The 25,086-nt window shown below is 40.7% G+C and overlaps 1 long non-coding RNA gene across 2 annotated transcripts in view; it reads left to right on the top strand.

Annotated features, from left to right (window-relative positions):
* Window positions 1-24,244, top strand: part of LOC126508292 (uncharacterized) — a 35,396-nt gene extending 11,152 nt beyond the window's left edge. For both annotated transcript variants that reach the window (XR_007593770.1, XR_007593771.1), the window contains exon 3: window positions 23,977-24,244. This is a non-coding gene — a long non-coding RNA (uncharacterized lncRNA). The remainder of the gene's footprint in view (window positions 1-23,976) is intronic.
* Window positions 24,245-25,086: the final 842 nt, after the last annotated feature.

Genomic DNA, 25,086 nt, shown 5'->3' with positions numbered 1-25,086 from the left:
TTATTCATCTTGCAGTCACCACCTGGGCTCTCTGCCATCACTGCTGAAATCCAGCCGTGGGTAAATCACTTCTTAGAGGCAGTCAGTTTGCATTGGTACAGCGGTGGAGCATACCTAGCTTTATCTCTTCCTCGAGCTTATCACACCTGCTTTGCTGTGTATGAAAATCTGGCTCTGCAGGGAATGCCACGATGATTGGAGCTGCTGCCGGGAAGGAAAATCTGTAAAGAGATAAGATCACTGGGAAGATGTGTGTTGATTTGCTTTGAGGTATAAGTCTGATCCCTCCATGCATGAGCTTAATTGGATTCTAAAGTTGGCTCTTGCTAAAAAGCATAGCTAAGGAAAACTTTGGGCTGTAGCATATGCTCTTGTTCCTGTTGCTAATAGATAATGGAAATAAAATGGACCTCATATCGGCAGTTAAATTGTTTATGAACATATTTCATTTAATATAGCACAGATGTCAAGGGCTAGGAAACAGTCATACTAGCAATGCCTTCCGCAAACTTCTTAAGGACATTAGCATCATGAAGGATGCTGTGGTGGTTTGAATAGGTATGGCCACCATATAGACTCCTGTGTTTAAATGCTTGACTGATAGGGAGTGGCACTATTAGGAGGTGTGGCCTTATTGGACTAGGTGTGGGCTTGTTGGAGGAAGTTTTTCACTGTGGGTCAGGCTTTAAGGTCTTATACGCTCAAGCTACACCCAGTGTGGTGCTCAGTTTCCTTCTGCTGCCTGTGGATCAAGATATGGAACTCTCAGCTCCTTCTCCAGCATTATGTTTGTCTGTACATGGCCATGTTCTGCCATGTTGATAATGGACTAAATCTCTGAAAATGTAAGCCACCCAATGGTTTGCCTTGTTAAAGTTGCCATGGTTGTGGTGTCTTTTCACAGCAACAGGAACCCTAACTAAGATAGACGCAGTGACAAGAGTGTAGATTTAGGGTTACAAGACTAGGTCTGTGTGTTGGTTCTATACTGTATTTCAAGACACTAGAAAACCTACTCAACCAATATACAACCTCCATTTCTCCACTGTAACATGAAAATAACATCTATCCTACAATTTCTGGGGACAGTATGAAGTTCAAATGAAACACAGCTTATTTGTACACATATCTTTGGAGGCCCCCGAATTATTGAAGCATTTCTGAAGAAAGCCTTCACCCGGCACATGGTGTTTTTATATTTTTACAAAGGTTATTTCCATCTCCATGTAGATTCTCTGCAGTATCTTAAAGTAGAATATCAGTCTTTGCACTATGGAAAACCATGAATGGATTTAGGTAAACCTGAGAATACCTTCCTTTATGTGTTGATAGCAACTGAGCTTTCTGCACCTGTGTGACTGTATGATTCCCAGAATCATGTGCTTTAATATTAATATTTTCAGTTAGGCCATTCTTTGTTAGGCATTCTAAGTGAAGAAAGTCATTCTTAGCTCTTCAATAACTGCTTTTAATGCAGGGCAAACATAAATTCCAATATCTATTTTAATATGTGGTGTGTTCTGGGATGGAGAACAAGTTTATACAAAAAGTAAAGAGAAACCATGGAATTTTTGAAATAAGTTCTTTAAAACATAATACTGTTAGTAATCTTATTCTTGGTTCTTCTGATTAAACACATGTGTGCTCTATTATTCATGGCCATGTAGAACATAGAGTAGAAACACTGTCATGCTTGTCCCACTTCAGATACAAGGGTGAGACACATTTCTAGCAATAACTGCTACAGTATGCCTCAGGGGTGAGGGATCCATGAAAGTTGTAAGCAGAATGATCATATTTGGATTTCCTCAGACTAGCTTATAAGAAGAAAATGTATCTCAGCTTCACAGTGATGAGGTAGGAACTGAAGGTTTCAGAAAAGAATAGAAAGAATGAGACTAGGCTTCTTCTCTGGAAAAACTGCTTCACCTTCCTAACCCAGAGGACAGAAGAAGATCGCAAATTCTTCATGTCAGTCACTAAACAGGTAGCAAAGCCAATGGTCTGTGATGGTGAATTAAGAGAATTGAGCTCTCGCTTCCCACTCTTGGGCCATCCCTGGTTCCGTGGGTTTGTGAAGGAATCAGCAGCAGTGAATAATCTTATAAATGAATTTAGCAATCTAATGAAAGTGGGCAAAGGACATGAACTGAGACTTCAGCAAACACACATGGATACTCTCACATACAAAGTAAATGGCTTCTAAGCACAGGAAAATGCGCCATAAAACTAAACATTTAATGGATCAGTAGATAGGGAAGAGCAAACAAAAGTCACTTGGTAAAGTTTAAAATCAGCAAATCCTAGATGTCTACATGGAATTATATACCAAAATTTGAAATGAATAACATCTGAATATATAATGCATATGTATCTGAAGCACTTTTCTTACAGATCTCGTAGTTCTAATGTACAGAATTATACCCATAGTGGTGTTAGTGACAGCACTGAGTACTGTTGGTAAGAGCAAAAGGCTAAAGGTAGGCGAAATACCTGACAAAGGCAGCATGCTTAAAGAAGCTAAAGTTTACAGCACATTATGTAGTCGCTATGGAAGTCTTTGTGTCAACACAGGTGGCTGTAACAAAATACATTAGACTGGGGGTTTAGACACGGGTCAATAAATGCTTATTTATTGTCATTTAGAAGCTGACATCAACATCAGCTTGCAGGTTGGTGGGATTCTGATGGAAAGACTCTTCTTGACTTCTAGATGGCTGGCTACTAGACTTTCTCTGTAGAGTGGAGAGAGGAACATCTGTTGCCTCTTCATTAGCTAGTCCTAGCATAAGCTGCCTGTGGTGGTACATACCATTAGTTAATCCCAGCACTTGGGAGGCAGAGGCAGATGAGTGTGTGTGTGTGTTTCTTACATTTCAAGTAGTTTTAGAAAACCATGAAGAAAATATATGAGAGACTGGCTCTCCCATAGGAAGAGCAGGAAGGAAACTCATATTCTGGTTTTAGCCTGCGAAATAACTGGGATATCACACCTGGCCTAGGTGTGACCCACATGCAAGGACATACAGGCATGCCTTTCTAGGGAACATCAGTGTGCATTCTCAGTAGCTCCCACGTTTACATTTGTTTAAGAACTCACAAAGAGTTGTTCTCTCATCTTGAAAAAACAAACAATTCAGAAGCCATTTCTTAGCTCCAAACTCAGCAGCTCTGTGTTTGGAGGGGCTCAAACCATTTAACCTCTATCTTCCGGTCTCCTCTTCCAGATGAGCTTCCCTGTATTATATTCACAGGGATAAGAGGAGTGTTGGGTGCCACAATTAAAGTTCACTCTTTCCTCATTCCTGTCAGGGAATCTCCAGTAGCTGCCCACAGCTGGCCACAAGTTGTCAACTCTTGTACCTTTCCTACCAGTCCACCCAGGAATGGCCAAGCTGGTGGCCTGGTAGCTTCTGCCCGTCATGGTCATTTCCACATCCCATTTCCCACAGAGCTGCTCACTCTTTCTGAGCCCCTTCCTCTTGTTCTCTAGGTTTAAAGATGATTGTTCTTTCCTGCTGTCCCGGATCTTGAGATTCTTCAACAGCTTGTTTTATCCTCCCAATGTCTGGACAACCAACCTGCTGTGGGAGAATGCTCTTGTACACTGTAAAGACTTGTCATTCATATTGATTTTAATAAAATGCTGATTGGCCAGTAGCCAGGCAGGAAGTATAGGCAGGGCAACCAGACTAGGAGAATCCTGGGAAGAGGAGAGGCAGAGAGTCTGTCACCAGCCAGATGCAGAGAAAGCAAGATGAGACTGCCTTACTAAGAAAAGGTACCAAGACATGTGGCTAAGCATAGACAAGAATTATGGGTTGATTTAAGTTGTAAGAGTTAGTTAATAATAATCCAGAGGTAATAGACCAAACAGTTTTTCATTAATATAAACCTCGGTGTGTTTCCTTGGGACTGACTGAGCTGGACAGAAACTTCTGTCTACACTAACTCCTTGTACTTTTGGATTGTAGGATTTTTCCTTCTCAGTGTGAACACAGGAAGTTTGTGCTTTTGGCCCCCTCTTCTGGTTCTACATCCTTTCCTTGGGAAATCTTTCTCTAGCTCATTTCCATACTACAAATGTATATATTATTCTTGTTTCCCTTCTCATCTTGAAGGCTAATTGACAGTTCAGGTTTCAGGCCCCAAAGAAGCTCCTTAGTGATGGAGGAGGGTCATTTGTTTATGTGTTACTTTCATTGGTTAATAAAGAAACTGCCTTGGCCCTTTTGTTAGGACAGCAGCTTAGATAGGTGGAGTAGACAGAACAGAATGCTGGGAGAAAGAAGCTGAGTCAGGCAGACACCATGGCCCTGCTCTCCGAGATGGATGCAGGTTAAGATCTTTCCTGGTAAGCCACCACCTCATGGTGCTACACGGATTATTATAAATGGGTTAATCAAGATGTGAGAGTTAGCCAATAAGAAGCTGGAACTGATGGACCAGGCAGTGTTTAAAAGAATACAGTTTCGGTGTAATTATTTCAGGTAAAGCTAGCCAGGTGGCAGGACGCAGCCCCGCCTCTCCATCTACACCTCAGACACAACCAAGTCCGCCATCAGAATTACCCATCTCAATAAATGTCATTGTAGCCCACACATTTCTTCACTCCAAAATCCTAGAACCATCTTCGCTTGCTATCCTTTCCTGAAGATTCACAAGTAACACTTCAGTATGTAATGATCTCCATGTTCATGAGCTGTATTTTTTCTCCATCTCTTCTGCCATCATCCTATTCCAGATCATTCTTTGTCCCCCATTTTCTGTCCCATTTCATGGTTCAACTTTCCCCTTCCTGGAGTGTTCTCAAATAAAAACCATAGTATAAATTACAACAAAATGAGAATTCACTGTAACAGCAAAATAGGATCTGGTCCTTGCTGTCAACTCTAACCTTGTATCTCACCATATTCTACTATTCTCAACTGTGTTCTAGACACGAGGCTTTCCATTTTTGGTTATTTTTCGATCTTTCTCACTTTGTCACCCAGTTCTGTTAACTCAGAGACCCTGCTCCTCACTGTTACAGCCTTAGGATTTCCAGCCCCCACACCAGTCTCTACTACTTCACTGTAGTGATAGCTGTTGACTACATTAATGGGCAAATAATTTCTTTCTGCTCTCCTTAGGCTAGAAACACCTTGTTAGCTACAACAGATGAAAGGGGATAAAACTGTCTACCAATTTAGAGTGAAAATCTACAGCAATAGATTTAAATAGCTTTGGCTTCTATTTAATTCCCTTTCCTCTAATATTTCCTAGAATTTGAGGAATAAAAGCTTATCGGATCAAAACTTGCTGACAAAGCTGTTTACTTTGAATAAATAAGGTGCATAAGTCAAAGATTCAAAGATGAAGGTGCTTAAAAATCTATATGGATTTTACAGCAGTGAGATTCGTGGCCTTTAAAAATATGTAGAACAAGATGAAACAAATGTTTTCAGTAGATGTTCAGGTGCTCTTTTCTAAAAATAACACACTTAACCACAAATCAATGTTTAAAGCCATATGGCTAATGAGGACCAGCCAGGAAACTCCTATAATTCACAGTAATGAGTATGGTAATGAGCTCCCATTATAAACCAAACGGCTTCATGACACGCTGTATCTATTTCAAATAATAGTCATTTGATTATTTCATATTTTTCAAAGCTCCAGAGTTAATTTACTGGGAAAATATTAGAAAACCTGACTGATGGATGAGTTATCATGCCCGAAAAATCAGTAGAAGGTGACCTAAATTTTATTAACAAGTCATGTTTAACTATCAGATGTCATTAGAAATGAAAAATATTCAAACCCAAATAAAGACTAAGATCTTTTGAAACATAAAAGAGGTCCTGCTACCCTTGTTGAAAGAAAGTATTTTTCCTCTGATTCTTTGGTATCTTTGCTTTTTAAATAGCACTCAAGGAAAGGTTGTGCTCCATTGAAGAGGATGCTTTGGAGACTTTTCTGCTATACCAAAAGGCCAGGGGATTGAACTTTATTTTTAGTATCAAAAGCAAATATTTATTTTTTGCCCTCAAAACCTCACTGTCTTAGACATACTGCCTGAAACGGTGCTCCCAGCCATCTAACGTGGCATGGGTAGGAGGACGGTATGTTTACACACTGCTGAGTGTGGCTTCATAGAGTCACTCCACTGCCAAGGACTTGTCACTCAAACTACTTTGCAGGGGGGTGGGATTCTCTGAACTGAGGAGAGAGCAAGAGAAGCAAGTGGGGCTCTGTGCCTTCACCATCTCTATCTTCTATGTGCACATACTGACTGAATCTATGTCATTATGGTTGATATACGTGTTAGATGTTCTACTTCTTAAAATAGTTTTTAAAAGCTATCTTTTCTCATTTTGCATACCAATCCCAGGTCCCACTCTCTCCCCTCCTCCCACTCCCTCCACCTCTGCCCTCCATCCCACCCTCATTCACTCCTCAGAGAGGGTGAAGGCTTCCCATGGGAAGTCACCAAAGTCTAGAACATTGCTTTGAGGCAGGACCAGGATCCTCCCCACTTTATCTAGGCTGAGCAAGGCATCCCTCCCAAGAGAATGGGTTCCAAAAAGCCAGTATACGCAGTAGGGAGACATCTTGGTCTCACTGCCAGTGTCCCCACAGTCTGACCCAGCCATACAATTGTCACCCCCATTCAGAGGGTCTGGTTTGCTCCTGTGCTGGTTCCCCTGCTGTCGGGCTGGTGTCAGTGAGTACCCACTAGCTCAGGTCAGCTATTCAGTGGGTGTCCCATCATGGTCTTGACCTCTTTGCTCATATTCTAGCTCTTCCCTCTCTTCACCTGGACTTCGGGAGCTCAGCCCAGTGCTCCACTGTGGATCTCCGTATCTTTTTCCATCAGTTGCTGGATAAAGGTTCTATAATGACATTTAAGGGAGTCATCAGTCTAACTACAGGGCAAGGCCAGTCAGGCACCCTCTCCACTGTTGCTTAGGGTCTTAGCTGGGGTCATCCTTATAGATTCCTGAGAATTTCTCTAGTGCAAGGTTTCTTGCTAACCCCATAAAATGGCTCCCTCAATCAAAATATCTCCTTCCCTGTTCTCCCTCTCTGTCCTTCCCCCATCTTGACCATCCCATTCCCTTAAGTTCTCCTCCCCACTCCCCTTCTCCCCTCCACCCCTTCCACTCTCCCTTCTCCCCCAACCTCCACACTCCCAATTTTCTTAGATCTTTTTTATTTCCCCTTCCCATGGGGATCTATGGATAGTTCTCTTAGGGTTCTCCTTGTTACCCAGGTTCTCTGATACTCTACATTTTTATTTGTATTTATTTTTTGTTTTCTTTTGTACTTGAGACAGGATTTCTCGTGTAGCCTTGGCTATCCTAGAACTTACTACATAGACCAGGCTGGCTTTGAACACAAAGATCTATCTACCTCTGCCTCCCAAGTGCTGGGACTAAAGGTGTGCACCACTACATCAGGGGATGCTCTATATTTTTAAATTATTTTTATTAAACTGTTCATTACCCCCCCTTCTCTTTTCTTCCCTCTCTCCCTCCATCCCTCTCTTTCCCTTGTTTTTGAGACAGTCTTATATGGTCCTGGCTGGTCTTAAACTGAGGTTAACTTTAAATTTCTGATTCTCCTGCCTCCACCTTCCAAGTTTTCCTCCTAAAATATACTAAGATTATAAACATATAAAATTTCTAAATAGAACCCAGTAATATTTCCTGAAAATTGGGATTCATTTTCTGAAGTCTGTGGAGCAAACTATATGGGTCAAGAGCAAAGGGCCAGTATTGAAAGTGTGGTCTCTTTCAATGCTGAAAACTGACCAGTGAAGGGATTCAGCCCTTTTCCCATTTCCCTGGACACTGCTAGTCAAGTCGTTGCTATTCAGGAAAGATGGTAAGAGGGAATCATTCAAAAGTGACTTTCTAAAGATGTCAACCTCAGGACTATCTCAAGTAAATATCCCAATCTGACCAACTACCCGGAATTTACAACCCACACAACTGTTCGTAACCTCAGTGGCCAACGAGCAACAGAGTGCTCTGAAGTGTGAGCAGATAATAGATGCCAACTGTGAGCAGACAGTACATGCATAGGCAGCTAAGCCATACAAAATACAAAAGGACAAGCCAGATTTGTTAGACAGTTGAAGTTGGCATAGAATTTGAAAGATAAAGACCCCCGAAACTAGATTCAGAGCAACTTGAAGGAAGCAAGGACTACAGAAAAAAAAGAAGACCTAAGGATAAAAGCGGTACATTTTCAGTATCTACAGAGTGCTAAGAGAAAACCAGACATTTCGAAACAAGAACAGGATGCCACGAGGCCAAAACAGAAAGCTTTCACAAGTGAAAAGCTCTGTAGATAAAAAGGAAAGCTTAGTGTCCATGTCCTTGAAGAGACTTTTGATTAAAGAGGTAGAACAATATTGGAAAAGGAGAAAATTTAGTACTGATTTAACTTGCTTATAAAAAATAAAAAAAGGAAAAACAAACAAGTTTAACTCCAAGGACAAGCAAAGTCAAACAAAGGGTTATACAATTGTACAAGAAAAAGCCCTGATCATACTTTACTGATTGTCTTCACTATTAGCAAAGCTACACACTAATGTATTACTACGGCATATCATTTAGTCAAAACTACAGTACAGCTCTACCAGGGGACCCACAAATAAAGAGAGGGGAAGAAGGAGAGAAGCAAGGCATGTGTGGTCTCATCTTCCAAATTTAGAAGGCAGGTGAATATGTCAGAAGAGAAAAAACTGGAAAAGCCAAAATGATCAGTGAGTTTGCTGTGTTCCCTAGTAATGTCAGAAGCTACACCATGGAATCTCACCAGCAGGACTCTGTGAACATGAACGGAACAAGGACAACCATAGACATGCCAAAGAGGACAGGGGAAAGACCACAAGGTCTCAACCCTACACAAAGATCTATAGGCAGCTAAGGAATGCTGCTGAGAGCCAGAGAAATAGTCTTTCCCAGGAAAGAGCACCTCAGTTGGTTATCCGATACCAAGTGGTCATGCCTGAAAACATGCATACAAGTAACATTATAAAGACTGAGCAGGCTATGTTTAGAAATACACATACATATACATATATATGCATGTAACAGCAATTAATGAAAAAAGAAGGCATGAATTTAAACAAGAGCAGGGAGGGGTATATGGGAGAATTGGGGGTGGAAAGGGAAGGGAGGGATGATGCAATTATAATCTCAAAAAAAATGGGCCTTAAAGTCCCCAAGGATTACACTTCTTTGTGTCAGATTTCATTAGGTTTACTACAGAAGTCAGTCGTCTTAACACGATTATCAGAGAAGTCAACCTTTCTGATTGTTTGGCAATGTGAATCTTGTAATAAATCATGTTCATATAAAAGACTGAAGTAAATAAAAATTTTTCCTTGGGATCGTGAAGCTAAATGATAGCTTGATGAGATCAAAGCATCGAGACGACTATTTCTAGGCAGGGCTGTGATAAAGTTTGGTCTACACCAGTACAGAAACGTCACGGTGAGAGCCAGTGTTTGCTGATACAGAAGTGGTTAAAGGTATGCTGTGACAAAGCTTCAACACCACTGTAGTATTTATACTCATGGACAGGGTTGAAGGTGGGCAGAGGCTCCACTTTACAGCCCACACAGAGAGGGCTTGTGCTTGTGAAAATGTTTGCTTCTCTGGGACAGATGTGATAGGAAGGGAAGGCTGATGCCCACATACAGAGGAGGCACACAAAACAGCTCCTTGCCCCGCAGGCATGCTTTCTTTGTTCATCCTAACTGCCTCCACAGAGAGGTGCCCTGGAGTGAGTCCCCTGTCCTGCCCACCCTGATAGTGTGGCTCTTTCTCACTCATCTTTAATTCTCTGTGGTCCATTGTGGTGACCTTTATGAGCTGAACTCACTAGATGCTTCTTTGTAAAATATACAAAAGTTCTGTTTGGGAAGAAATGTATCCTGAATATTTAAAATAAAAGTGTAAAATGCATTCATAGTGGACACATTTGGGAACTGGCCAAACACACAGATTGTCCCAAATAATTATCAAGTGGATGCTTTTAACACAAGTATGGTAAACACATTGGAAGCCTCTTTGTTTTAATCACTGTCTTAATTGGTGTTCTGTTGCTGTGAGGAGACACCATGACCAAGGCAACTCTTAAAGGAAACCCCAAAGCCCACCCCCAGTGACACACCTCCTCCAACAAGGCCACACCTGCTAAACCTTCCCATATGGTTTCACCAATTGGGGATGGACCAAGCATTTAAATACGTGAGTCTGTAGGGGCCACTCTCATTCAAAGTGCCATAATAACCTCCAAAAGTCAACACATAGGCGTTCAAGAGGTGTTTCAGCATATAAGAGCCCTTGCTGCTTTTCCAGAGGATCAGGGTTCACTTCCCAGTACCTGTGTCAGGTAGTTTATGCATGAAATTTATGCCCTGGCAATGCTGAAGCATGCATGGGTAACCCTTATATGGCAGTTCTGTTGAACTTGTCCATATTCGGTTTCATGGTCTAAGTTAATGAGGACAACTGACCAGGTCTCTTCCTCAAGAAGGAAGGAAGGAAGATCGCATTACAGATGGTTATGTGTAGTGATAGGAGCGGCGGGCTATGCTCCTGGCACTTGGCCACCTGCACGGCTAGCTTTATATCCAAAATAATTACACAGAAACTGTATCCTTTTAAACGCTGCCTGGGCCATTAGTTATAACCTCTTATTGGCTAGCTCTTACATATTGATCTAATCCATTTCTAATATCCCTGTAACACCACGAAGTGTCTTACCAGGGAAGATCTTAACCTGCGTCTGTGTCCGGTGGGAGAATCATGGTGACTCCTGACTTGGCTTCTTTCTCCCAGCATTCTGTTCAGTCTACTCCATCTACCTAATTTTCTGTCCTATTAAAGGGCCAAGGCAGTCTCTTTATTTAACCAATGAAATTAACACAAAACAGAAGACTCTCCCCCATCATTTCCCCTTTTTCTATTTAAACAAAAAAGAAGGGCTTTCACTTTAACATAGTAAGATTACATATAACCAAACAGTTATCAAGCAAGAATTACAGTTACAATATTTATATCTATTTTATCTTTTATCATAACTAAGGAAAACTATAATTATCTATCCATTCTTCAACTCCATCAAAGAGTACAGAAGGATATAATATTACCTAAGTAAAGAGGAAATAAGAAATTTCAAACTCTAGAAGTGACAGAGACATCTCGCTGCCTGTACAGTCACCCAAAATTCTTTTGTACAATTGGGGCATCTATCTTCAGCCTTCAGGCCCATAGTATCCAGCAGACATTTTTATCAAGCAGGAAATTCCAAAGACAGTTCAGTCACTTTCTGTTGTGTCCTGCAGAATGTCTCACAGACTCTTTCATGAGTCAGGAACCCGGAAAGACCATTTCACCTTTAGGCAAGTTCAGCAGTCCTCTCTCTGCAGGTTCTCTGTGTCCAGTTTATGTAACAGTCCAGGCAAGAGCACTTTCTTGCCCAAATGGCTATCAAACTCCATAAGGATCCTCTTTGATGCCCATCATCCTCTTGAAGTAGATTGGTGCTGCCAGGAGCAGACATGTCTCATTGTCATGAAAAACCCTAAGTTATTAAAACATTAAATGCCATGTTCTGTAGTCTTTAAAAGAAATGAAGAATGCCTATCTAATTGAAATATATCTCTATATATCTAGTGAATCTAACTAACATGACTATAAGCTTGATTATCATTGATGATTATCCATTAACAACCTATATTTCCTAATTAAACATTACATTTTTAAATGAACTACACAATCACAATACCTTAATCAAGAGCAGAAATACATATACATATAACAAAATTGACCTTAAAATCCATACCAATGCAAATTATTCATATCTATATCATATCCCCCTTTAAATGTAAAAGAACATTTATAAACAATATATGGGAACATGGGCACAGTTTTTTTTCTCTCTAAACTGCTTCCTGCTGAATGGGGGCGCTGTAATTCAGATCTTTCATGGTGTAACCTGTGTGCCAGGGGTCATCTCAGTCGACAGTTGAGTAAAGTAATTTTTTGAGGGTGTTCACAGCAACCTTTCAAGAGGACGTGGCCTATCATACCATATTGGGATAGAAGCAATCCACAGGGTCTCATCCTCTGTGAAAACAAAAGAAGACCCTCTCCAAAGCATCATATCCTTAGACCCAAATTCTGAAATCATGATACCTTTAGAACATACATGTAGTTTGGCAGACCACACAATGAAATATCTCTCTGTATTTAGTTCCTTCACAGTCAAAAATTTTAAAGAAAACACAATAATACAAAGAATCCAGACTCTCTGTGAATTTTCCATTTTTATGTGGCTTATTTTTACTCTATCAATTTACTTTATTCTGTCTCTTTAAAGACTTTACCTTTTTTTAACATTAACTTTATTTTTTATATTCTTTTTTTTCTCTCTCCCAAGCCTATGTATACTCATCCAACATTGTGACCCATAGAGGTCTTTTATGTCTGAATCTGTCGTATTGTGAATCTGTAATTTTTTTTACTATCCAGGAGTATTTCTTAAAATGTTAAGCATTTCTTAAAAACTTAAATTGCACCATGTAGGGGTATACGGTACTGCCTGTTTACTGCCAGTCTAAACCTTAACTGTGCTGTTATTACGGTAATTATGGTAGTTCCTGCCTGAGACCAGCACAGTTCAGCATGGCGGAGCTAAGCTGGAACTGTTTCTGCCTCAGAGCCATTTGGTGCCCTTGAGCCACACACAGTTCCAGGCACACAGCAGTCCACGTTGCCATCAAGCAAGCCATAGCACTTTACTCCAAATGCTCCATTCAAAAGCTCTGTCTCCTGCAGGAGCCAGACAGAGATCACAATGGTGGCACAGCTCAGAAAGCCGACATTTTAAAACAGCTAGTGTTTTCCTGTTGCTGAGTCAGGAAAATTTCTTTGCGGCAAGACACCCAGAAACAGCAAAAAGCTGTGTTAAACTCTATTTGTGTAATTCCTTTTTAAGCCCTTTTAGGTTTTACATGGAGTTAGTTACCACGCTGGGCGCCACTCTGTTGTGATGAGGAGTGGCGGGGCTGCTTGCCACCACCCAGCTAGCTTTACCCGAAATAATTACACGGAAACTATATTCTTTTAAAGACTGCCTGGCCCATTAGTTATAACCTCTTATTGGCTAGCTCTTACATATTGATCTAACCCATTTCTAATATCCCTGTAACACCACGAGGTGTCTTACCAGGGAAGATCTTAATCTGCATCTGTGTCCAGTGGGAGAATCATGGCAACTCCCTGACTCGGCTTCTTTCTCCCAGCATTCTGTTCAGTCTACTCCACCTACCTAATTTTCTGTCCTATTAAAGGGCCAGGGCAGTCTCTTTATTTAACCAATGAAATTAACACAAAACAGAAGACTCTCCCCCATCAGTTGTGAGCCACCATGTGGTTTCTGGGAATTGAACTCAAAACCTTTGGAAGAGCAGGCAGTGCTCTTAACCACTGAGCCATCTCTCCAGGTACTTTATAACCACTTGTTACTCTAGCTCCAGGACGTTGTCCTCTTCTGGCCTATATGGGCACACAACACTACATGCACATGTGCACAAACACTATAGTATAATAATAGTAATAATAATAAGAAGAAGAAGAAGAAGAAGAAGAAGAATAGCTATAAATATAGAGAATGAAATTGGAAAGGGATATGGGGGGATCCAGAAGGGCTTAAAACACCAAGTGTTAAAGAAGACAGCAGTCAGAATAAATAAATTAAAAATTTTTTAAAGTAATTAGATTTAAGAAAATATTTAAGAAAGTAGAAGGGCACATGTTGGGAGAGGGGCTAGGAAGAGTAGAGGAGCAGTAGGTGAGAATATGAGCCATGTATACTTTATATAGGTGAAATTCTCAAAAAAATTTAAAGTGTGAATACTAGAAATTTGTGACTAATTCTTAAATTACAAATTATACACATTTATTATTAAAAACTTTGGAAATACAGACTTGCATAGAGAATAAATGTTCATCTCAGCAAGCAGAACTAATAAAAATGTGGGCATATATTCTCATTTTAAAATCTGCTTACACACATATATACTTTTAAATAAATTTGGAAATATGCTGCACATGTTTTATTACCTAATTTTTCGATTGTCATGTTATGAACATTTCTCTTTTATTAAATATTTATTCTCACTACCATTTTATTAACTTTATGGTAGTCAACCAATGTCTGATAATTTATTGCCGGGTATAGCTAATATTTCCCATGCTGTGCTTCTATAAATGGCACCATGATGAGTAACCTTGTACACATCCATTTATTTAGGTGGATGTAATTCCTAGAAATAGAATTTCTGGAAGAGGACGTATATTTTTAAAAACTCTTGACACTTAGCCACCAAAATATCTCTCCAGTTGACATATTCACCCAGAGCCAGCCTCTCATGCTCTTCTGAATGAGCAAATAACAATTGTACACATTTGTGGTATTCAATGGGATGCTCTGTCATGCGTGCCAAGTGCATAGACTATTAACTAGGGTTAATTATACATGTATATATTGTGAAATAATTAAATCAGGCTGATCAGCATATATTCACCTCTCTCTGTGGTAAGAATGCTCAAAATCTACATAGTTATTTTGAAATACAATATCGTTAACTATGATTATAGGATTTGAAAATAGTCAAACTTATACTTTTAAGTAGCTTTGATATTGACAAATGCTGATAAAGTTTAGAAGCAATTCAAGTCCTTAATTGAGACCTTACCTTATCCTATAGAGTATAAAGCTCCTGAAGTCCAGAGACTACTTTATTAAAATTTATTTTTCCTATTCACCCAAACGGAACTGGAGACATGGCTCAGCAGTTAAGAGAACTGCCTGCTCTTCCAAAGGTCCTGAGTCCAATTCTCAGCAACCACATGGGGGCTTACAACCATCTGTAATAAGTTCTGGTGCCCTCTTGAGGAAGAGACCTGGTCAGTTGTCCTCATCAACTTAGACCATGAAACAGAATGTGGACAAGTTCAACAGAACTGCCATATAAGGGTTACCCATGCATGCTTCAGCATTGCCAGAGAATAAATTTACAATTTTTTTTTTTACAGTTCACCCAAATGCATACACTGGAATGTGTTCAATAAGGTCATCAGTTCATCTAGGTAGAGGCCATAAGGATAAACAGTAAACAAGAGACTTGGGCATCGTTACAGCCATAATGAGGATATGATCCAAGATGATGAGTGGAGGGTGCCTAGGATCTACCTATTCCTTTGGTAATATTCTCAAGTTGGTGGTTATGTATTCAGACTATTTAGGTTATTGCTCACTCAGAGAAATCTCAAAGGTATCGACCCTGCAGAGATTGATAGAAAGACGTTCTGATTTTGTTTTGCACGACAGGACAAAACTGAAGTGCAGTAGGTTCATATTCACACGAGAGGGAAGTAGACCTCCGTGGAAAGCATGGGGTGGGGATAGGCATCTTGTAATGGTCTGAGTGGGAGAAAGCTGGGGGGAAGGGGGAGAAGAAAAGAAGAGAGAAGAAAGGGAGGAGCATTAGTGTTTTCTCAATGTCCCTGAAGGAAAGCTCCAGCTGCAGTCTAGGAATGCTATTTGGAGCATCCCAGCCGAGATGGCTATTCATAGTGTCTGCAGCATGGCCGGATAAACAGACACCTAAGCTTCACTTTCCCAGGTCAGAAAAGATCCAGCTGAGCGAGAAGATCTGCTTCACTCAGACACATTTATTTCTATTGGAAGAAATAAAGTCCATGCCTTGATTAAAATGGAGACAGTGTCTTTCTCTAGCCTTCTGCATGGAGTCATATAGCAGGTGTGCATCAGAGCTCTGTCTGAAACGCACACTGGACTAGATGGGCTTCAATGATGTCTCTAGTATGGTACATAGCCATCAGTGGGTACTGTTGCAGTTTCTGGGTTAATAAAATTTAGTTTTATAGTTAATATTGTGGGAGGGACAAAGTTTGTTTAACATTTGTTAAACAAATGGAAGAACAATAGGAATTGTGAGCAGAGACTGCTCGTTCATTTCCCAGCCGTCCAAGCCCGAATAATCACACAGAAACTATACTAAACACCACACTCATGGACCACTAGCTCAGGCATATTCCTAGCTAGTTCTTACATCTTAAATTAACCCTTTTCTATTAACCTGTGTATCTCCACGAGGCTGTGGCCTGCCATTAAGGTTACAGCATCCTTCTCCTTTAGCAGCTAACAAACATGGCATCTCCTGACTCCACCTTCTTTCCTCCTCTGTCTCTGCTTGGATTTCCTGCTTTGCTATATTCTGCTCTGCCATAGGTCAAAGCAGCTTCTTTATTAACCAATGGTAATATAACATGTTCACAGCATACAGAGGGGAATCCCACACCTAGAAATCCTTCAGCACAGAGTCCAGTTCAGAAGCCATCCTAGTGCCTGCACATTTCTCAGTTCCCTTACACCTGATAGCACAGCAGGACGTGAATGAATGGAAGAAACAGCTAAAAGATAGATAGAACATGGACAAAGCCAAAAATCTAACCTCCAATTATTAATTATAAAATCTCTCCTAATATACTTTCCTCGTCTTCTATTTGCCAATTATTACCTGTCCTAGCTTCATCCTATTTCTGGGGAAAAAAAAAAACACAACAACAAAACCCACTCTGGTGAAAATCAATTTTCGGGAAGAAAGGATTAATTTCAGCTTACACTTTACAGGGAAAATCAGAGCAAGAACTCACATCTGAAGCAGAGACAATAGAACTGATGATTCCAGGCTGTCTCACCAGCCTGTGCTCAGCTAGTTTGCTCATACAGACAGCCTAAAACCTCACGTGCAGGGAATGATGTCACCCATGATGGGCTGGGCCCTCCTAATTCATTATCAATCAAGGCAGTCCCCACAGACATGCCCACAAGCCAGTCTGATCCAGGTAATCCTTCAGTTGACATCCCCTTCTCAAGTAACTTTTGGCTGTGTCAACTGATACTCACAGCTAAAGAGGACCCATCCCTTTTCTGAGATTTTCTAATTGAAATCTGAGTTCCAGCCAGCTACTACATTAAGAGGAATTTAATAATATAATTCAATATTATTACCTTCTTAAAAATTTTTGGCTGCATTTGAAACAACTGTGGGATTAAATTCTAATGGTAGGATGTTATTTTGTGTATGTTGCGTAGGTGTGTGTGTGTGTGTGTGTGTGTGTGTGTGTTTGTGAATGCAGGTTGAAGTCAGGTTCCTCTCTATCCTGCTCCATCTTGGTTTCTGTCTCTCACTGAACCTGAAGCTCCTTTCTTTACCCCAAATCCCAAGCACTGGACTTGCAGGTATGCTCTACTGTACCCAGCTTGTTATGTGTGCACTGGGGGTGAAAACTACAATTGTCATGACTGGACAGCAAGCACCATACCCGCTGAGCTCTGTCTCCAGCCCCTAGTGACGAAGTTCTAGGCATCACCTCAATACGAGCTATTTCAAAAGTATTATCTCAGCAAAGGGGGCAGTGTTTTCTAAGGTGACACTTAATGACAGCTCAGTTTTAGAAATTCTGAGATAAGAAGTCACCTGACTATCCATTTCTGCTAGCCGGACAGCAGTACACGTGGGGGAAAAAAAAAAAAAGTGATGATGATTCAAAACAAAACCCAGAAGTCTCTCAGAACCTGTGTTAATTTCCTAGGAGAAAACCTTCATAAAGAAACAACGTGTTCCTAACTGCATCTGACACACTAGAAGAACACAAAGGATCATGTCACGTGACGGCCACAGGTGACTGCTATTCTGTGACTCCGTGATGTGGAGTGTTTATCCTTGCTTCCGTCATCTGTCATCGTCTTTCCCTTCTCCTCTTTATTTTCTAACACAGAAAAGAACGCTGGGTTTTTATCACAGTGATTACTAAACAACACACTTCCTTTTCCTTTTCAAGGATAAGTCTATTTTAAGGTAACGTGAAGCTTATAAAAGAGCTTTTAAAATAGTACGAAGAATTCCAGACAGTCTTCACTCGGCTTCTCCCAGTGTCGGCATCTTACGTAACCAGAGCAATTATCTCTAGCCTAAGAAACTGCCATCTTTATAAAGCTACAGGCTCCCGTTAGAGTACACCAGTCTTCATCTATTAATAGATTTTTTTTAAAAAACACCACACCAGTATCTAATGAAGGTTTCATATTGCACTGGTAGATTGTGATCTACCTTGGTATCTCTAGTACTTTCTTTCTTTTGTTATTTTCATATTCCGAGGCTTCTGAAAGGCACCAGTCAGTCATTTTGTGGACTACACCTCTGTTTTGGTTTGCTTAGCATGGTCTCGTGCTTGGACTGGGATTATGCGTTATGAAGAAAAATACCCGGAAGTGATCTGTCCCCTAGGCCTGTATCAGATCAGGGAGCATGATATAGGTGTATCTTGTTCTTAGTGTTGCTAATGTTTGTAAAAGTATCGTTATCAATTCTCTCCTCTGCAAACTTACTTTTTTATCCTTGTAATTAATAAGCATTCTTTGATATTATATAAATGTCCTATTTCGCCTGAAATCAGTCCACTCAGCTCAATTTCTGCTTTTTTTTTTTCAAGGGAGGTGGGTTTTTTTTTTTTTCTTTTGTCTTTTGAGATTGGGAGTCATATAGCCCAGGCTAACCTTTAACTTGTCATGAAGCCCAATACAACCTTGATCTTCTGATCTTTCTGCCTCTACCTCCTCAGGATCATGATTGCAAGCAGGTGTCACTATACCTGGCTTTACATGATTCTGGGGTTTGAACCGGGGTTTCAGATATGCTGGCCAAGCACTCTACTAAACTAAGCTATTGTTCCCTGCTCCTCAACATGCATTTCTCAATAGAAGAAATCCAATCCATTGATAAGAAAAATCTACCAGTAACACCAAAAGCCAGGAGTAAATAAGTAAAAGCTTATTGTTAAAATAAGCCCAGAGTGGAGAATTTTAGAATTGCTAAAGGCAGGGTATGTAGAAGCCAAAACACCCTCAAAAGGGCACAGTTTGACATTCATAGCAAGAAAGCCTCTCATTTTCAGCAACTTGAGAGCAGAGCTGAAATAAATGGGTGAGACGCAAAGAGAAGCAGACGGGGTTCCAGACGGATCCCACACTTATCAGAGCCACATTATCATTTGTATTTCTGTATCAGTAAGTTATATGGCTCACAGATGGCTCAAAATCCTCTCTGCAGTGTTCCTCAGATCAAGTACATAAAGAACTATAGGCTTTGGGGTTTTTGAGTCATTAAGTTTTGGCAGAGAGCTGAATGCCAATTATTTGATTGGTTTAATTTTTTTTTTCCCTCAACACTGAATTGTAAGATAGAATCTGCGTTCAAGTTACACCATAAGACATTTGGGAGTGTTTACTTATCATTTGCCGTAGCCACAACCAAGATATTCAGAAATACCAATCTTTGATGATTTGAGGCTTACTTTTTGTTTGTGGGGACAAGAACTCACTGTGTATTCCTCAATAACCACTTGCTAGAAAAACCTACCTGTCTGGAGTGTGCAGAGGTCCTTTTGCCTCTGCCTTCTGAGTGCTGCTATTGCAAGCAGGGGCTATCATGTATATTTCATGACCCCAACCTTTAGAGACTTTATTAGACTCTCCAAAAATGCCACCTGAACTGACAAGGAGATATACTCAAAAGAATACCTCTGTTAAATTATCACTTGGTAAAAAAAGCCAATCTACACATCTAAAGTTAATGCATGCCTAATACCAAAATACCATATTAATAATGAAAACCAATTTTGGACACTAATAGTATTAAAAGCTCACAGATATTCAATGTTTTCAATGGGCTAGTCACTAAGTTGTGTTTTGACATTTAATTGCTGTAGCCATATGAAAAATCAGAGATTGTGGCAGATTTAATATTTTGCCCTACTTGCAATTTATTCTTTTTATGGATGCTAGAAGAAGACAAAAGACTCTTGGGCCCAAGACAAGGGACATTATTACTCACTGAAATAGGAGGAACCGGAGCACAAGCAGTTTCTTAAACCACTTCTCCAAGCTTTAGTTACCACAGCGAATCCAAGGAGAGATGTAATGTGCATACAAAGAGTGGGTTACATTACAGGAGACTCATTCAAATTCAGGAGAGCTGAATCTTGTAAAATGGATAGTAAACACCCTACCACTTCTTCCAGAGGGAGATATTGTCACCAAACTACAAGGCTCTTTCCCACAAAGGACAGAGGCAATCAGGTCTCTGCTCTCCTCACACACAGGAAGATGAGACACATCCATGAAGAATCGCCACGTGACATGATGAGGCTTTGTAACGGTTTCCTTCACAAATGAATAACTTTAGGCTTGGAGACAATTTCTTTAACTTAAGAAGACTTTCAGTGAGAGGCCATAGGCATTTGCTGTCTTTCCCCCAGAAATGTTTTAGTATTCATCTGTAAACAGAGACTGCTCATTTGTTTCCAGATGTTCATACCCAAATAATCACACAAAACTGTATTAATTATAACACTGTTTGGCCAATAGCTTAGGCATATGCCTAGATAGCTCTTACATCTTAAATTAACACATTTATATTAATCTATGTATCAACATGAAGTTGTGGCTTACCCATAAGATTCTGGCATCTGTCTCCCTTTGCAGCTACATGGCATCTCTCTGACCCCGCCTTCTTTCTCTCTGTATCTTTGTTTGGACTTCTCACCTAGCTATATTCTTCCCTGCCATAGGCCAAAGTAGCTTCTTTGTTAACCAATGGTAATAAAACATATTCACAGCATACAGAGGAAGATCTTGGATCATTTATTAGTTCATTTCATTTATTACATGAAGCATGATCCCTGCAAGGCATAGATTCGCAGCCTGTGGGTCATGGTCCCCACTGGGGTCCCGTGTCAGATAACCTGTATAACATATTTACATTATAATTCATAACAGTGGCAAAACTACAGTTATGAGATAGCAGTGGAGTAATTTTACGGCTGAGGTTCACTATCACATGAGGACCTGTGAAAAGAAGCACGGCATTAGGAAAGTTGGGAACCATTGCTGTAAGGTGTTGTGGAGGAGTTCACAAACTGTAAGAGGTGTGGGCAGAAAGATGTATGCCAAGATGCACTTTGTATTGGGCAGCTTGAAAAAAATGCTCTGCGGTTTCATCTCTGGGATATCAATTTAAAGTGTGACTATCAACTTCCTCATAGGGTTTCACATCTTCCACACCCAAGGGGACGGCTTGCTGCACTCGGGAAAGCATAGTAAGCCTCCATTACCAGGTAGTGTCAAGTTGTGATTCTGGTCTGTGCTGCTAACTTTTTGGAAGTGTTTCCTCGGGTGTGGACGAGGGGTTCCCTGTAGGGTCATTGCAGGACCTCAGGGGAAATGAAGGCAAGCTCCCAGGTCAGTACCCTTGCACACAGCAAGTGGTCCATGGTAGGAAGCAGTACTAAGTTGGAGGGTGATTGCCAAGTCTCTGACTTCTATTGCTGTCACAATTGGGAAAGTTCAAGAACAAAATGAGCAGGAGATTTGTAAGCCCCCCTTTTCCTCCGCATAAAAGCCTTTTCAGGCACCGAGGATGTGACACATTGAATTCAACCCTTTTCATTCCGATTCACTTTCAACGTGGAGTGAAAGCGTTTCAAGCTGTCAAAACATTCACTGTTAGCAACAGAATGGATGTTGCGCTTTTAAAAGGTCTCCTAATATTCCTCTTAATGACTAGAAGCAGGAGAGCCTCGATTTCTCTATAAATGTGACTGAAATACAGATGTGTGTTAGAGACCCTGGTCTGGTGGAGCTCAGCCATCTCCATGTGCCACGATACAGTGATCATGACTTTGAGCTTCATGACTTTGCACAAGGGTTGTGCTGTGCTTACAGATGGCTTTGTTGATTTCCCAATGAGTCATATGGGAAGGTGTGGAAGACGAAATTGGTTTTCTCATTCACTTAGAAGTTACACCACAGACACTGGAGAAAAGCAAGGAAGATTTCCTACTCGGGGATGGGAGGCAGACGGCCACAGAGGAAGTGTCACATTCAGCAAACAGTTGTGTGCTTGGCAGCTGGGGCCTTGTACCCATTGATGGGTTCTTCTACCCTATCAATGTGAGTGATTTGCTGAGCCGGTTGTTGTCCGTGATTGCTTGATGTGGATTTGTTTCGCAAACCCCTCAACTTTAACTAGTAGTTGTGATCCACATTAACAATAATAACCAGGGGAGTCTAGAAATTGTGGGTGCATTCTGGTAATTCACTCCAAACCTCGCTTGTTATCTGCATGAAATACAACAGTGGCTCCATGAATAATTCTCAAAAATGCTGAATTTAAAATGAGCACTGGGTAGGATAAACAGTAGTTGAGTAACGCTTAAACTCCACCATCTGGTAGTCTAGTGTTTTAATGCGCGCTGAATTTCTCTTATTAGGGGCCTATTTGCCATTCTTTCTGAATAGGTTTTTCGGCAGAAGGAGCCGAGTAAACTGTGACAGAGTGAGAGTTATGATTCAGGACCATTTTTCTTTTATAGAAATGTCCTTAAAGGGAAGCCCAGGCAGTGAAGGGTCGACCTTTCCCTGGGGGGCAACTGAAGACCCCCTGACGAAGTTTCTCTTAATTCAGAATTTATTTCTGAGATTTCATACGGGTGGTGCATGTGGAAGGAAAGGAGAAAGGTAGGAAGGGAGGGCCCAGAGACAGGAAATAAACGGCATTGATGACCCATACACATGCATGGCCTTTGGGAGAAAAATGGGGGAGTAAATATAGAACTTGGGGGGTGGATTGGTGTTATGAAACGACCATCATACTTGTAAAAATAATAATTAATGTTGGGGCTGGAGAGATGGCTCAGAGGTTAGGCTCAAGGTCTGCTCTTCCAGAGGACCTGAGTTTGGTACTCAGCACCTCACAACCACCTGCAGCTCCGGTTCCAGGGAGTCTAAAAGCCCTGGCCTCTGTGGGCACCTGCCTTCACACACACAAACCCACACACATTTACACACCATTTAAAATAAAAGAAATACTTAAAGTGGATGCTATTTTCTTAAAGTCTTACACTCGGCTAGCTACTCCTGTGATTTAACACAGCATTTGCATGAGAAATGCCTTTCTTCCTGATGTGAGAGGTTCAACATAAGCTTACCCAGAAGAGGCACGTGACGCCAATCATGAAATATACATAGCTCCCTGACAAAAATGTTCCCACGTGCCTTGTCCTGTTTGATCGACACAAAGTTAAGCGGCTCTGGCCTGTTCTACGTCTCGGCAACAGGGCCAGCTACTGGGTGGCAGAGCCTTGAAGTCAGTTCTCCTTTTCAAAATTTCAGCTCTAATTCCTGTACCTCAAATTAGCACCAACCAAAGTGGGAAGGGATATGCTGCCTGTGCTGCAAGAAAAGCTGCGATCTACCTGGCAGGTAGCTCCTGACAGCCAACGACGATGGAACTGCCTGTGGAAACCTCATTCTGATATCAACTGGAAAACAGAACCCCTAATCTCCACAAACTGACAGCAAGGTCCCATTGCTGAAGATAACACACAGCACATTGAACATAGGGAAGTTGAGTTGGGGCAAACAGAGAGCCGTCGCCCCTGTGTTCTTGGTACAGGAAGATGCTCTGCACTATCAAAAGAGAAATGCAAACACCAAGCCAGCCACAGACCCTCTGAACTACAATCTGTCCTGCCCGCAAGATATGCTAGTGCAAATGGGGTACAAAGCTTTTGGGAGTCACCAACCAATATCTGATTTAACTTAATGTCCACTCCACAAGATGGAACCCATACCCAATATGGTTTAGATGACCAGAAACCTGAGACTATTTAGTCCGGGGACCTAAAATAAAAGCACATACTACTGTTATTAATACTAATAATTTTAGAAACAGCAATAAAATGACTCCTGATGACTTTCTGCTACCCAGAGATCAGTGCCTTGTTCAGCCATAATCACAAATATTCCCTTTGTCTGCAGATGGGAGCAAACACAGACACGATGCAGATAATGAGAGACCTTGGAACACTCAGCCCTAAATGGGATGTCTCCACCAAATCCCTCCCCGCAGAACTCAGGGAGCCTGCAGAAGAAGAGGTAGAAAGAGCGTAAGAGTCAGAGGGGATGGAGGACACCATGGAAACAAGTTTCTCTAAACCAACATGAACAAAACTCATGAGATCCCAGAGACTAAAGCGGTGCACAGATGGCCTATTCGGTTCTGCACTGGGTCCTCTGCATATGTTGTGACTTCCAGTTTTGTGTTTTCATGGATTCGTGAGTGTGCAAGTGAGCGGGTCTCTGATTCTTGTGCCTTCTCTTGGGTTCTTTTTTTCTTGTTGATTTGTCTTGTCCAACTTGGATGTGATCGTTTTTTGATTTTATATTATTACATTTTATTTTGTTATATTTTACTATCAGAAGCCTGTTTGTTTTCTAATAACAGACAGAACGGGAGTAGATCTGGATGGGAGGTGGGTTGAAAGGAACTAGGAGGAGTAAAAGGAGAGAAAACCATAATCAGGGTGTATGGTATGAGATAAAGAACCTATTTTCAATAAAAGGAAAAAATAATAAAATAAAATAAATAAATAATAGAACTTGGAGTTGGCACTTTGTGTGTATGTATGTGTAATGTGTGAGAGACAAAGAGAGAGAGAGACAAACAGAGACAGAGAAAGAACAGAGAGACACAGAGAAGGAAAGAGACACACACAAAGACAGACAGAGACACAGAGAGTTTCCTGAATTAACACAAAAGGAGTAGTTAAAATTGTATGGAATATTTTTTAATTCATCATCTCATTTGATATTCAGAGAAACTATCAAAATATCTTAACTCAAAAATGGAAAACTGTTTCTTCTTCACCTATTAATAATAATTGTGAAATCCAGACTCCCCCTTAATGTCTCTAACCCATAGCCTTCCTTTGAAATCTAGGTTGGATTAGAAGTGTTCTAAATCTTTTATAGTTCTATCCGCCTTAATGTCAAGTATGACTAGAAGAATTAATTGTTGCTTATTTATCGATAATATTATAGTGGCTTGATAATATAATGACAGTTATATAATTTTCTAATAATGTTTAG

Source organism: Alexandromys fortis, unplaced genomic scaffold (assembly GCF_014885135.2).
Source record: "Alexandromys fortis isolate MF-2015 unplaced genomic scaffold, M_Fortis_MF-2015_v1.1 scaffold_61, whole genome shotgun sequence".
Lineage (NCBI taxonomy): Eukaryota > Metazoa > Chordata > Mammalia > Rodentia > Cricetidae > Alexandromys > Alexandromys fortis.
The sequence above is the reverse complement of the archived record's forward strand: the minus strand, read 5'-3'. Positions and strand labels throughout refer to the sequence as shown.